This window comes from Corvus brachyrhynchos, unplaced genomic scaffold (assembly GCF_000691975.1).
Source record: "Corvus brachyrhynchos isolate BGI_N302 unplaced genomic scaffold, ASM69197v1 scaffold708, whole genome shotgun sequence".
Lineage (NCBI taxonomy): Eukaryota > Metazoa > Chordata > Aves > Passeriformes > Corvidae > Corvus > Corvus brachyrhynchos.
This window is the reverse complement of record NW_008239557.1, coordinates 191015-204137: the sequence shown is the minus strand read 5'-3', so window position 1 is coordinate 204137 and position 13123 is coordinate 191015.

Sequence of the window (13123 nt, the reverse complement as noted above, 5' to 3'; positions counted from 1 at the left end):
GCTGTGTGATTTCAGGAAAAAAAAAGAACCATTGGTTTTGCCCTGGTATAGAAAAATTGAGAGAGAAGGGGGAAAAAACCATTCATATTAAAGAAGAACACTAAACTGAATATACACATTTCTCACTTATTTGGATTAGCACATTTATTGAGTAAGTCAGAGAAATGCCTTCATATTTTATTGCTGTGATTTAATTTTCCTTTTTTTTGGTCTTCATCTGGCTGCATAGGGTACATAAAGCAGCTTTTCAAGAACAAAATAAAATGAAAACTATGATTTTTCTTTGTCCAACTGCCCCAAGTGTTCTTAAGCCAAATAAAAATATGACTAGACATAATTTTCAAATACAACTCCAGGTACAACTTAAAACTAAAAGGAGTCATTTTTCAAACCACAAAGCCTTTGGGAGACTCAGGGAAATGAGTGAAGATTAAAAAAAAAAAAATGGTGTGCATATATATGTGTATTTTGTGGTGACAGCCTCTGCCAGAATGAGTTCCCATTAGATTTGTCTGTCTCACTAAAATACTACTTTTCTCTTTTCCTACATGTTTCTAGTCCACTGTTTCTATCAGTCCATTAGTCTTTGTTTCATGGTACTAATTATATGCCCAGACTCCAAGTGTGCATCAAACTCAGTGGTGCTCATGCTGTGGGTGAATTAATTAAAGCACCAAGAAATTCATGCTCAGCAAGGAGAACAATTGCCTTGATGCACTTGGATGTAGATTTACCCGCAAAGACCTCAGGGCACGTGAAGGAACTGCTGTGAGCACCTCCCACGTGTCGGAGCTGCTGCAGGTTCCGTGTCTCTGTGCTGAACCGAGGCCACCAGTCATACAGCAAGGGGCTCCTCCACCCACATCTGCTCACCCTGTCTCGTTACTGGTGGAGACAGCTGTCCCCATTATGCTTCAGTGGGGTGAAAGATAGTGAGAACAAATGCCTGGTGAAGACATTATGTGTAGGAAAGAAGTGCAGGAAGGTGTCCAGGAGCCTGGAATAGAGGTAATTCAGATGAAACTCCTGTCTGGCAGCAGGACCTGGAGGAGTGTTACTGCCAAGCCATCTGGGATAGAAATTTGGTAATGAGAGGAAACTACTACACCATTCCATCATCTGTGATGATTTTCTGGAAGTTTTAAGTCTTGATATGTGAGGAAGTCCAGAACTGCAACATAGCAGAGTGAAGACTGGCAGACAGCCTTTGTAAGAATTAAGCCCAGTAAGTAACACTCACTTGCTCTAATGCAATTAGACTATAACTGCCTAACTGAGTTACCAATGAAATTTCAGAGATTTCACTGTGATTATACACAACATGTGTGTGTGTGTGTCACAGTTCATCCATTATTTAGCCAGATATTCTTAGGATCTGGGTTTGCATTAAGTTACTGGGAGCCTGCCTGTGGCCATGTACAGGCAAAAGCAATCAATAGCAGGGGACTACTGCTGTCCCTATCAGTGTCAGTGAATATTGCAAAAGGACTTCCAAAGAACAAGGATATCATTTAGGGCTTCTACCACATATTCAAAAATAGAACAGATTGTGAACAAACTGATTAAATAATTCTTCATCTCTTATTCCTATTCATTAGCAGATGAACTTATCACTTGGTTTCACATGAGCCGCATTGCTTTTGATGATGTCATTTTTAGAGTTCTTTTGTTTAGAACTGTGCAACTTCCCATATGGACACTTTTATTAATTTAGTTCAATATTTCATTGATTTGGTTTTATATGAGAAAGAAATCACAAAAATTGATATGAATTTGGTTTAAATTTGATTTCCCATAGATACTGTTGAGTTCACAAATTTTGCAACCTAATAATAACTTTAAGGGCCTTCATTCCCTCTTCATTGCTCTCTTTCAAGCTCTGTAATAAGTCATTTGTTTCTCACCCCACTCATCTTGCAGCAAGGCTTCCCACAGTTAATTAGAATTAGTTCAACATCTTTTAAGGCTTAACCTTTTAAAACCATAGACAAGTATTGCCTAAGAGTCAGCACTGTACATATAATTTAGAGCTATTAAAATCTATCATTTGCATTCAGTCTTATAGCTAAGGGGATTTCTGTTTTGTTTATATGTTGGATTTTTTTCCTATTTACTGGTTCTTAGTAGAAAGTTTTAAGAGAATTCACTTTCATAATTTCAGAGAAAGTCTTCTGATTTAGCACAGTGCAGGTTTAGCATAGCGTAATGTACTGTGATGGAGTCAGCTAGCTTTGAGCTACTGCTCTAAAATTGGCCATTGGCCAGGCTGATTTGCTTCATGAATTAGAGAAAATTAAAGCCTTTTGCCCTGGTGGTGCTTATTGGCAAATAGGAGCTTCTGGAACTTAGGGACAGCACAGATCTGTCCTTTTTTTCCTGATTATCTTCTCTGCAGTAGAGCCCAGAAAAAGGGACATGGCACTACACCAATATTCCTGCTCATTAGTGACAATCCCATTCCTAGGAAAACTGTGCTGTTGGGCTTATCCATTCATTGGCTTCAAAGCAGATAAAATGGTGCTGTTGCTCTGACATTTAGTGGATTATTGCATAGTAGAGCTACCAGTTGTGTTCAGAAAGTTTCTAAGATCTGAAATACATTCCTTAAAAAACATGTGAAAGATGACATGTTAGATGAGATACCTGCTGCCTTGTAACCAGGTGGGCTGGAGCTTATTACAGCAGAAGCAAGAACAAGGATATTTTACAGCCCTTTGGTTCTGCCTTTTTGTTGCTGTTCTCCTGAGAGAAACAAAACCAGATGCTAGCAAGCATAAACTGGCAGTTTAGCAAAAGAAAATAAAAGAAAAGGTACAGGTGAATGAAGGTGTTACGAGAAATGCTGTGAAACTTGTGGCAATAACAAGACAAAACCAGATGCAGCTGCAAAAAAAAAAACAAAACCCCTCCCCCCCAAAAAAAAAAAAAAAAAACCAAACAAAAAAACCCAACCTCTGTCCTGTATCTTGGCTTATATCTTCTTTTTCTGGTGGTTAGACATCCCATTCCTGAAGAACATGTGAGGCTAATGTCTAAACTATGACGACAGTGAAACAATAGCAAATTTGAAAGAGACCATTTGTTCAAGGGAGCAGTTTGCCAATGGATGCACTGTGCAGCAGTAGACAGCTAAATAATGCAGAGTTATCATTGTTTAACGCTGGACATCAAGACGTGGCACTGTCAGACAGGGGACTGAATGAGATCCGTAGCTACATTATGTACTAAATTATTCTGGTAGCACTCAAGTAGTAGAGTTTCATTTTAGTTCCCTGTCAGATGCAGTATGAAAAATCTATGAAAGAATTTGCAGGACCTATCATGTCTAGCAACATATGAAAGAATTTACAGTCTTGGTTTTTTTTGTCCACCCAACAGATAAAACTGCAGCTTGTGACAGAAAAGAAGACAAAATTACCAGAAGTTGATATTGCAGGATTTCTATCCAAGATGAGAAATATTAGTGCCAGCACCTCCTAGAAATAACATTCACTTTGAAAATTTTAGGCAAATTTGTCAGACTTCAATTCAAAATAGTTGCCATGTACATTTCTGAAGGCATGTCTGCACATAAGTTGGTTGATTCAGAACAAGGATCTGCATTCATATCATGCCTTGTGCTGTTATACAACAGGTCAGATTAGACAGTCTTATCTTGCTTCAAAAATTTTATGAATCAAATTCAATTTCTGAACTTTGGAGCATCTCAGATTTTCTTTTCATATGCAAATTAGGTCTAATTTACCCCAGAATAGTTACAACACATCCGCAATCAATGTCACTATGATAGGATCAGGTTAAATTCAGTTCACTGAATTAAACCATTTCATTGGTTTTAGTTTCTTTGGAGACTACAGGAAGCACTCATATAAAATAACCACAGTATTAATTACTGCTGTAAAATATACACCTGAACACAGTGTAGACTCTATTACTGTGGACAATGGAAATATGACCCGCCCACTCAAGGGGGTCACAGCTGTATCTGATATGAGGTCACCACTTGTCCCGTAGAAAATTATACTTCTCGTAATATGTTCTCAAATCCCATGTTCTTTTTTGGAGGGGTAAAGACTATTGCTTAACCTGTATTTTCCACTTCTACATGAAAAAAAAGGAGTGAAATCTGGCAACAGTTATGCTACAAAATCTTTCATTTGTCCCTAATGTATTGCTGCTGCATTCCTTGTTAGATGGGAACACCTGTTTCGTTCTGAAGGTTGCAGCTGGGGTCAACATCACCTCAACAAATCTGCTAATGATAGGATTTCTTCCCTTTTGAGAGAAGCGGCCAAATGAAGATCTTGTGACATGCATTACTGGATAGCTCAGTTTTCTTCTGCACCTGACAAGTTGAGCTACTATTTCAATATCTCTGTAATTTTAGTCTAGCCTATCTGTCTGAGCCAGAAAAATTCAGGATCATTTAGGGTGGGGGATTAAGATCCATGCACTGCTTCCCCAGCTGTAGCCAAGGCTGCATAAGGGTTTGGCAATGGTTATTGGAGAACATAGATTGTGCATTTGCACTGTGGCACTGGTATTTATTTTCCTTACCAACATCTTAGTCCCTTCATGAAAGAAAGGGACATTTTAGTCCAGTATGTTTTTAAATGTCTTGTCCGGCACTGCAATCTTGTCACTTAGCAAATGCAGTGAATGTGGGTCCTCATATCTGCATGACCAACCCAAATGACCCTTTAGTTTCACGTAGACAATTGCTGGGGCTACTGTGCTGGTGGAGTTCTAGAAGTGAGGAAATGAAGACACATCCTCCTCTGATACTATTTTCGAAATGAAGAAAGCGTAAGAGGAGGTTTAAGTCCTAAGGACAGTGTGCATTACTCAGGTATTGAATATGAGGCACCTGAAGAGGCAGAACTGTGAGTCCTGAAGACTGTTACTTTACGACGGGATGAAGAAGCTTATTGCCCAGCGTATATAAGCAGTTAACTGTAATAGTTTGGTGCTCCATCTTCACGGTGATATATCAAATGCACCATTATTTTATGTAGCTTTGAGTAGTAAACTTTATTATGATTATAAATGATAGACATTAATGGATCATTAATCCATATAATAATAGTGAATTTTCATAAAACAATTTCAAATCATTTAAAATTCTCCCTAAGAACCTTTCTGAGACCCTCCACTAGAAAATGACTTTATTTTATTTATCCCTAATCGTTCCACACTTCCCTGGTTCTACTAATTACTGCTTCAATTCTCAGTTGTTTGTTCAGATCACCTTTAACCATTATTCCCATAAATTAAAATACAGCACCAGCTTGTCAGACTTCAGATGAATCTCGGAGTTTGTCTTTTTCAAAGTATACACTGTAGACAGTGCCCAGGAAGGTTCTACACTTGAATCACATTATGGTATTCCACAGGATATGATTACATTTATGTCTATGCTATGTATAATTACTGAGGCAGGTTTTTTTAACATCTTAATTAACCAGCTGATTAATTCATGTCTCGAGATAGCCTGAGATCTGCAGTTAATGATTTTTTGCTTTTTTTTGCTGAATTTTAGGAACTTGATTTCTCTAAGCATAGCCTCATCAATAGCTGTTCATGAAAATTCTGAAGTCATAAAATGACACAAAGGTCATTGGCTAAAAATATAAGGAATGAAGTTGTATAGTTTGGTCCACTACTTTTGAAAGCACTGTCCTGGCCTTAGGCAAAAGAAAAGACTCTCAGCCCCAAGAACTCTTTGTTTAGCCATGAGTACTCTGCAAGTTTTAATTGAAGTTCATGGTTTTTGGTTGATAACTATTGGCCAGGTATCACAAAAGTCAGGGAACTGAGGCCAATTTATACCTTATACAACAAAATCCCTTGCTATGGAATGAGTAAATAAGCATAGGCAGAAATCTCATAGATCCTGAAATGTGTTGTATTCACCGTAAACTAGACTAGACTGTTGTATCTACAGTGGTATAATTAAGGGCTCAAAACTATCCATGTGAATTTGGAAAAAGTCTAATTGTGCAGTCTTTCAAAGTCAGGTCTTTGTGGTTGATTGCAGTCTGAAATTGTGTACATGTGTGATTTGTTTATTAAGTCAGGATAAAGAATACAGTGGAACTAAACTATGAACTTGTGCAGTCATAGTTGTGAAGTTACCTTTAATAAGTATAAAACAACTTTGTCATTATTCAGATTCTTTTTACCTTTCCATAAACTTATTCCTAAATGCATTTAAGCACAGACACATCAGTTATAGCTGCCTTGACCACATTCCAGCCTCCTGAACCAGCTGTGTTTCTGGGTGCCTCCTATTGACTCAGAGTTGAATTTGGTAAAGGCTCACTGTATTATTTGCCTGTCTGTTCACACACACTGCTAAAGTCTGACTGGTGTCAGGAGTAGTGTGTTCCCCTGAGTGTTGCTCGGGCTCCTTCTGCCTTCAAGCTTCCACTCGTGAAACACTGACTGCCTTCTTAGAGACTGAAGTACTTCACATCTCTCATACCTAATTTCTGACCATAAAGCTATCTGGAGATTTATTCTGACCCCTTCTGTATAATTTCCACTACAGTGGTCACCCATTATAATTAGGCATCAACAAACTCCCAATAATTTAACACATGCTGTACATGGAAACCTATAAGCAATTTTATGATTTCTGTAAGTGAAGCCGTCAAGAAATGGATTTTCCTCATTATGCTAGAGGATCAGACTTGTAATTCTTCTGCATCCAAAAAGTTTGTCAAATTGACATAACTTCATAGCCAGTTTAGCGGAAATCTGAATTAAAACTATCAAGATTCTCATGTCATTTTATTTTAGTAGAACAAATGCATTTTTATAAAGTGCATCTTAAGTCTTTCTCTCTGAAAATTAATTAGTAAATTGACGTAATATCTCAAGACAAACTGGCAGCTCTGGAGTGAGACCAAATAGTGATGAATAAAAGTAATCTGAAAAAGTATATTCTAATCATTTGATTTTGAATCGTGATCTGGCATTCTGAAAGCATCTATGTGAGGAACCATTTGAAATTGCTTAGCTAAATTATATTTTATCATTAAAGCGAAACCCTAATTTTACGAGATTTTAATTGTATTTTTCTCCAGGCTTCTGTTCACTTTTTAGCCTCTTATTTGGCTTTTTTTATTTCAGAATTTCCTGTGAACAGTCCAAACTTACTTCAACATTTTCCAGCCAGATGTTCTATATAATTCACTTTTGAACCTCTTTGGTGTAAGCTGATTCTTGACAATACAAAAAGTATTTCAAATATATATGGAAATGCTTTGGTATTCTCCCGCTGTTTGTCAAATTTCTTTTGCTTTCACAGGGGTGTTTTCTCCTTGATCTTCACATTCTGATTGGCAACATTTTTAAAAAAAAAATATTTTTTTCTCACTGAAAAAATGTAATTTGAATAATTATCATATTTCTTCATTGAAGTATTGTTGTATTGTTGCACTTTAAAAAATGCTTATCCTAAATATATCTCGGGTGAATTTTTTTTTTTTTTTTTTTTGCTCATATGCTCATGAATCAATTACTGGATTTCCCAAGGCTTGGATGTCTTGGAATTCAGACACTATATGCTTCTAAACTTCATCTGAGATCGGAGGACAAAAGTGCTCGATAAAAATCCCTTCAGGGAATCAGTCCGAAGTTCACATGAACCCAAAACTAATGCTGCTTTAAATTCAGGCTATGGCTGTAAGCTTTCCGCTTTCTTGGAACCGGACATGTTTTGAAAAGATAGCCATAAAGGAGTCTGCAACCAGTTTCTTTATTGGTCCATTTCATGTGTGATATATTTTCACAAAAACAGGACAATTCTCATTAAGATTTTGTCATGCTTTTCCACATTCAGAGAAAGGCCTTTTTGCAAGCATCTCACTCGCAGAGCAGGAGAAAGTGTGGCATACAGAAGCCATGTACATACATTTATTGTACCCATTTAGACTCCATCCCTGTGAATGTTCACCTGTAATAATCCAAAATTATTACTTTGTGAACTGTGTACTTAAATTTTGCTACTCTTTTGCTCCTGGTGCATAAAGAATGCATTATGCAAGGTGGGTAATGCTGTTCCATCTAAAAATAAAGATTTATAAAAGCATTTGTAGGAATGCAGTCATTCAATAAGAAAGCTCTAATTGCAGAATTCAGTGAATGTTTTACAGTGATTAATTTATCTACAATATCTACTTTCTTTTTCTGCAAGAAGAACAAAAATAGTCGTTACCTTACATCATATACTAAAACACAGTCTTTACAATGGAAAGACTAAATGATAGAATTACTCTAAGTAAGACACATAAGGAAGTCTAGAAATAAGGATTTGTTTGTGGGCTGTTTTTCTGTCTTTCTTTTAAAGACCTAATATATGTGGTTTGCATGGGCACTGTAAAATAAGCTGGTTTTAGGATGGTTCTGAGTGGGAGAAAAGTAATTTGACATAATAAGAAATACCTTTGCAAGTCTTCAAGCTGTTCTGTTCAGTATACAGTGTTATAATTCTGCCACATAGGGCACAAAAGGAAATGATAAAAATAAAAGCTGAATTATGATATGGAGAGATTGCAAATGGACTACAATTTTAAAATGGATTTTTTTTTTTTTTAATATGAAAAGAATAGAAATTATATGTAGTCTGTCTGGGATTTTTTGCAAATCATCACATTAAAATTTTATTGCATGTTAGAAGGAAAATAGTAATACTTGGAGGAGTCTGGAGAAGAACATTTACCAAAAATTTATCCAAAACTGTTTTTTTCATTTGCATTCCTTAAAGACTTGTCTGTGCATATTTCCTTTTTGTCTTTTGCAGCTCCAGAAGTTATTTCAGTAGTTGTATTTTAAAACCAAATATTGAAAATAAGTCTGTAAAGATCAATAAAAAGCTAAATTATTCAGTACCAGGCAGAACAAAATGTTTTGTTCCACCTCCCTTGTTATTAAATGTTGAAATAAAGCCTCTGAGTATTTCTTAAGTAGAAGAGTATTTTAGCGTCTTCTTAAAAAAACCCTGATTCTAAATCCACCCAGAGTGGTGGTTTCAATGATGGTTTATTTTTTTTTAATATGCTGTTTTCTCTTCAAATTGTAGAGAATTTAAGACTAAGGTGTGTCCTTAAACTTCCATGTAGTAAACAAGAAAGATGTTTGTTACTAGTTAATCTTTTGCTGTTATCCAGTCTCCTCTTCCTCTGAATTTTTACCAACCACAAGATCTTATGAGGAGCTAAAAAACTAGTGTTTTTATTGAAAAAGTGTTTTTTTAAATTAAAAGAAAATGAAAATAAGCCTACTTAAAATATGTTCGATTGAAGAATATTCACTTTTACAAAGCAATTAAAAAACATTGGCTTTCTCCCTATAATGCACTTTGTTTTTTGTCTGTAAATAACATTTTCATATAGCATTAACAATCCATTTCCTTTCCTCTATGATGATAAATATTTTTCATGTCTGCATTTGGTCTTTAAAAAACAAAAAATGTGAAGTACTGCAGGCATATAAAGCTTGTACATGTTGGGTCTTTGAAGACAGATTTCACTGAAGTCTAGAAAATTTCTTGGGTCTTAACAGTGTTTTTGGTTGCCTCATTTGAATTCAGACCTCTGATGTGCTTTGTCTTTGCAAAGTGCACCACAAGGCCACAAGTTTCTGGGGTTGTAAGACTGTTCCAGCCAACAGTATTTTCTGTTGTTTCAGTTAAGTCTCTTTCTTTTATTTTATTTTTGCTATTGATACAGAGAAATGAAAAATTGAGAATTTTCAGTTTTCTGTTCATGTGATCATTGAGTGCTTTATGTGCTGTCTCATATAAAACTAACATAATTTAGAGAGGAAAGTAGAGAACATGAATATTCCAGTGTTTGGAAGAGAGATACAGAGATAGAAAGCTGTTAATTTTTAATTTTTTTCATAAGTCTTTAAAATATTCTGAGTCTTGCACTGTGTAATACAGTATAGTACCTCCTACTATATCCCCCATTGTGTGACCAATGGCTAGGGTGGGGATATCCCTGTATTTCTTTTCTTTTGAGTCCTTTTGAGCCAATTTATAAGTAAAAATCCAGACCTGAACCAACTGGCAGATAATGCAAGGTCAGCCATCAGCCCACACGGGTTAGAAAAGCTCCCTTTTACAAGTGATATGTCAGTCCAAACCTGAGACTTCTACTGATTTATCTTTGGTGAAGACACAGTGCAATTCCACCATCTCTCCAAGGAAAGGCAGCCCTCCATTGATGACAGTGAATTATGTAGCAAGGAGATGGATGCCACCCCATGGGGGACAAGCCAACAGGCAAGTAAAAGGCACGCAAGCAACCTGGGCCACAGAGTGAGAAGCAGGTGGTGAGGATCCCCCTGTTGAGGGATGCAGATTATCATGCCCTGTTCAGGGCTGTGGTGTTTTGTGAGGATATGTGGTGGAAGAGAGTGTCATCAGAGGCTGAGGAAAGTGGGCATGTCTGAGCCCTGAGGAGATGGGGAACAAGCAGGAGATGGCAATGGAGTGGCAAGTTGTTTGGTAATACCTTGTGATGGAGGTGAAGGTAGACAGAAGCCACCCAGTAAAGACAGCCCCTAAGGAGGGAGCTGCGTGCATCGCTCCTTCCGTGGCACACAATGAGGCTGCACTGAAGCAAGCATTAAAAGACTAACTGTGTAACATGCGGCATTATGGGGAGCGCAACCCCAATCTTTTCCTTTCTCACAGTTCAGTCAGTGGGAGTTTTGCCTCCTTCCTCTGCTTGGGAAGAAGTTATGGCAAATTTCAATGATGCAAAGTTGACTTTGGTTGAATGAAACAGTCCTTTGTGTTGGAGTAGAGGTTGAATACAGTTCCACACTTTTCTTCCCTTGTCACTGGGTCACACAGCACGCATGATGAGTTAGGACTTGCTTTTGATGCTTGTTGCATAACCGTGTGGGCTACACAAGATGCAACTCACCATTTTGTAAGTTTATTTCTAGCAGCTTGCAGCAAACTCATGTGTGCTGCTTTTCCAGTTCTTAAAATACAGTCATTTTGGTGATGAATTTCTTTCACATAGCCAGGACACATCACATGCCTGAAGTAACAAACCATAACTTATTTTCATGAAGAACGATAACTTCTGAAATTTACAGGTTTTTGTGGTGTTCATGTGTTGGTGTTTTACGAGTCCAGAAGTTCAGAAGTTTCTAGCCTTGGAGACAGAAGACAATCATAGCCATTTCTACTTAAGTTTAATATTTGTACCACAAGATGTGAAAAGGAGAAAAAGCAAGTGGGGAAGTAACAAAAGTGACTTAGACCAAAAATGTAGAAGGCGATTTAAAAGATTAATTTGAACCTTAAATATGTTATACATCTCAGAACTGCAATGGCCTCTTCAAGTGTCCATTGCAGCCAAGAGCATTTTGAAATGTGACTTTCCTAGCATTCAAGTATTGTTTGACTAGTTTGCCATGACTTCAAGCTTCCTGCATGGGGGCATATTACTGCAGGTGTTGCTTCAAAGGTTAATACCAATTTGCCACCAATATTCAACATTACACTGTTGCAAAAGTCCCATTTCTTAGCTTTATGATTCCCACTTCTTGTCTTAAGCCTTGTCAATATATTTATAAACTATCTCTGACCTCCTGCAATTCAGTAAGGGGAAGGAAATAAAAGAACCTTATCATGTGTAAATATCAATGAATGCAACATTTAGGGCACAGAAAGTTCTGACTTTGTAAAGACAGCTCTGCAATTTTAATAACAGCTTTACTAAAATTTCTAGGCTTTCTTTACTATGGTTATGGAGGTTCTGAATTTTTTTTTGGTTGGTGTTTTTTGTTTGGTTGGGTTTTTTCCCGTTTTGTTTTGTTTAGCCTGGAAGTGTTAACTGATGTATAAAGTAGGTTTATGTTGTATTATTTATTTGGAAAATCTGCTACCAGTTTCCACGGCAGCTCAGAGATCTAAAAAGGTGAATGAACTTTAAATATTTAAAATCCGGTGTCACCACAGATAGCATATAGTGGTAACTCCAAAAGTACTGAGGAGAATCATCTTGTGGAAATGTGTTAAGTCTAATGCTTAGAGGAAAGGAAGACACACTATCTCTATCTGCACAGAAGAAAGGAGTAATTCAGTTCCTCCACAGACATTGAGATCAGCCCAGTGTTTACAGGCATAAAACAGCCAAGGGAGTATACCAGCTTAATGTGAACCCTAATACAATATACCTGCCTTTTCCCATATGAGAAGATAAATTTGCAGATGTAACAAATATTTCCTAAATGCCAAGCTTTTCTGGCTTGCAAATTGCAAGATGTTTGTCATTTATCATACCTTTTAGACCATTCTTGTGGCATGTCACTATAGGAACTCTATTGGCATCAACACCTGGTCCTATCAGTAGCTTTAGCCCATCAAAGTTTCTTCATAAATAATCCATGTGAAAGTGAATGTAGCTGTCATGTTAATTTGTGGCTAACCTGGTTCTGGCAAGTTTATAATTATATTTATGAAGCAAATAAAGCAGATTGTTTTCTTTTTCTTCAGCAATGACTTAACATAAACTGACAGAAACAAATAAAAGAAGCTTTACTGATCACAGCCAAAGTAAAAAAAGAATGTCATGAGGATGTGCTAGTTACCGTCTCACAATTACATTCCTAAATCTGTCTGTCTGACCTCTAGTTAATATTCATAGTGGTACTCTTCACAAAACATGTTTACTTGGCCAGTAAATACTATATACAGCCTTTGGTTACTTAATTCCCTTCTTCCTCCACTCCCCCACTTCAACTCTTTTTTAATCTTGCCCTCACTGCAGTCTCATCCGAATCACTTAAAGTTTGGGATAGCATCCACAGATGACAAAATAACATTTATGTTTAAAAACATTACCTTAAATCAAGAAGGACACAGTTGAGTTAAACTTCTGTTCACAGCTCACACTGAATGTGGATAATAGTAGGCTGAGAGTTTGCATCTGCCTTGACTTCCAGTGTCTCCTCTCCAAATATGGTCTTAATTTTGTGGCAGACCTTTCTGTACCTAGGCCAAAGAATTGCTAGCTTTAGAAGTCTAAAATTCTAAACTGTGATAAAGCTTTTCCATTGCTCTTGATACCTGTATATATGGGTGGGAGATAGCTGG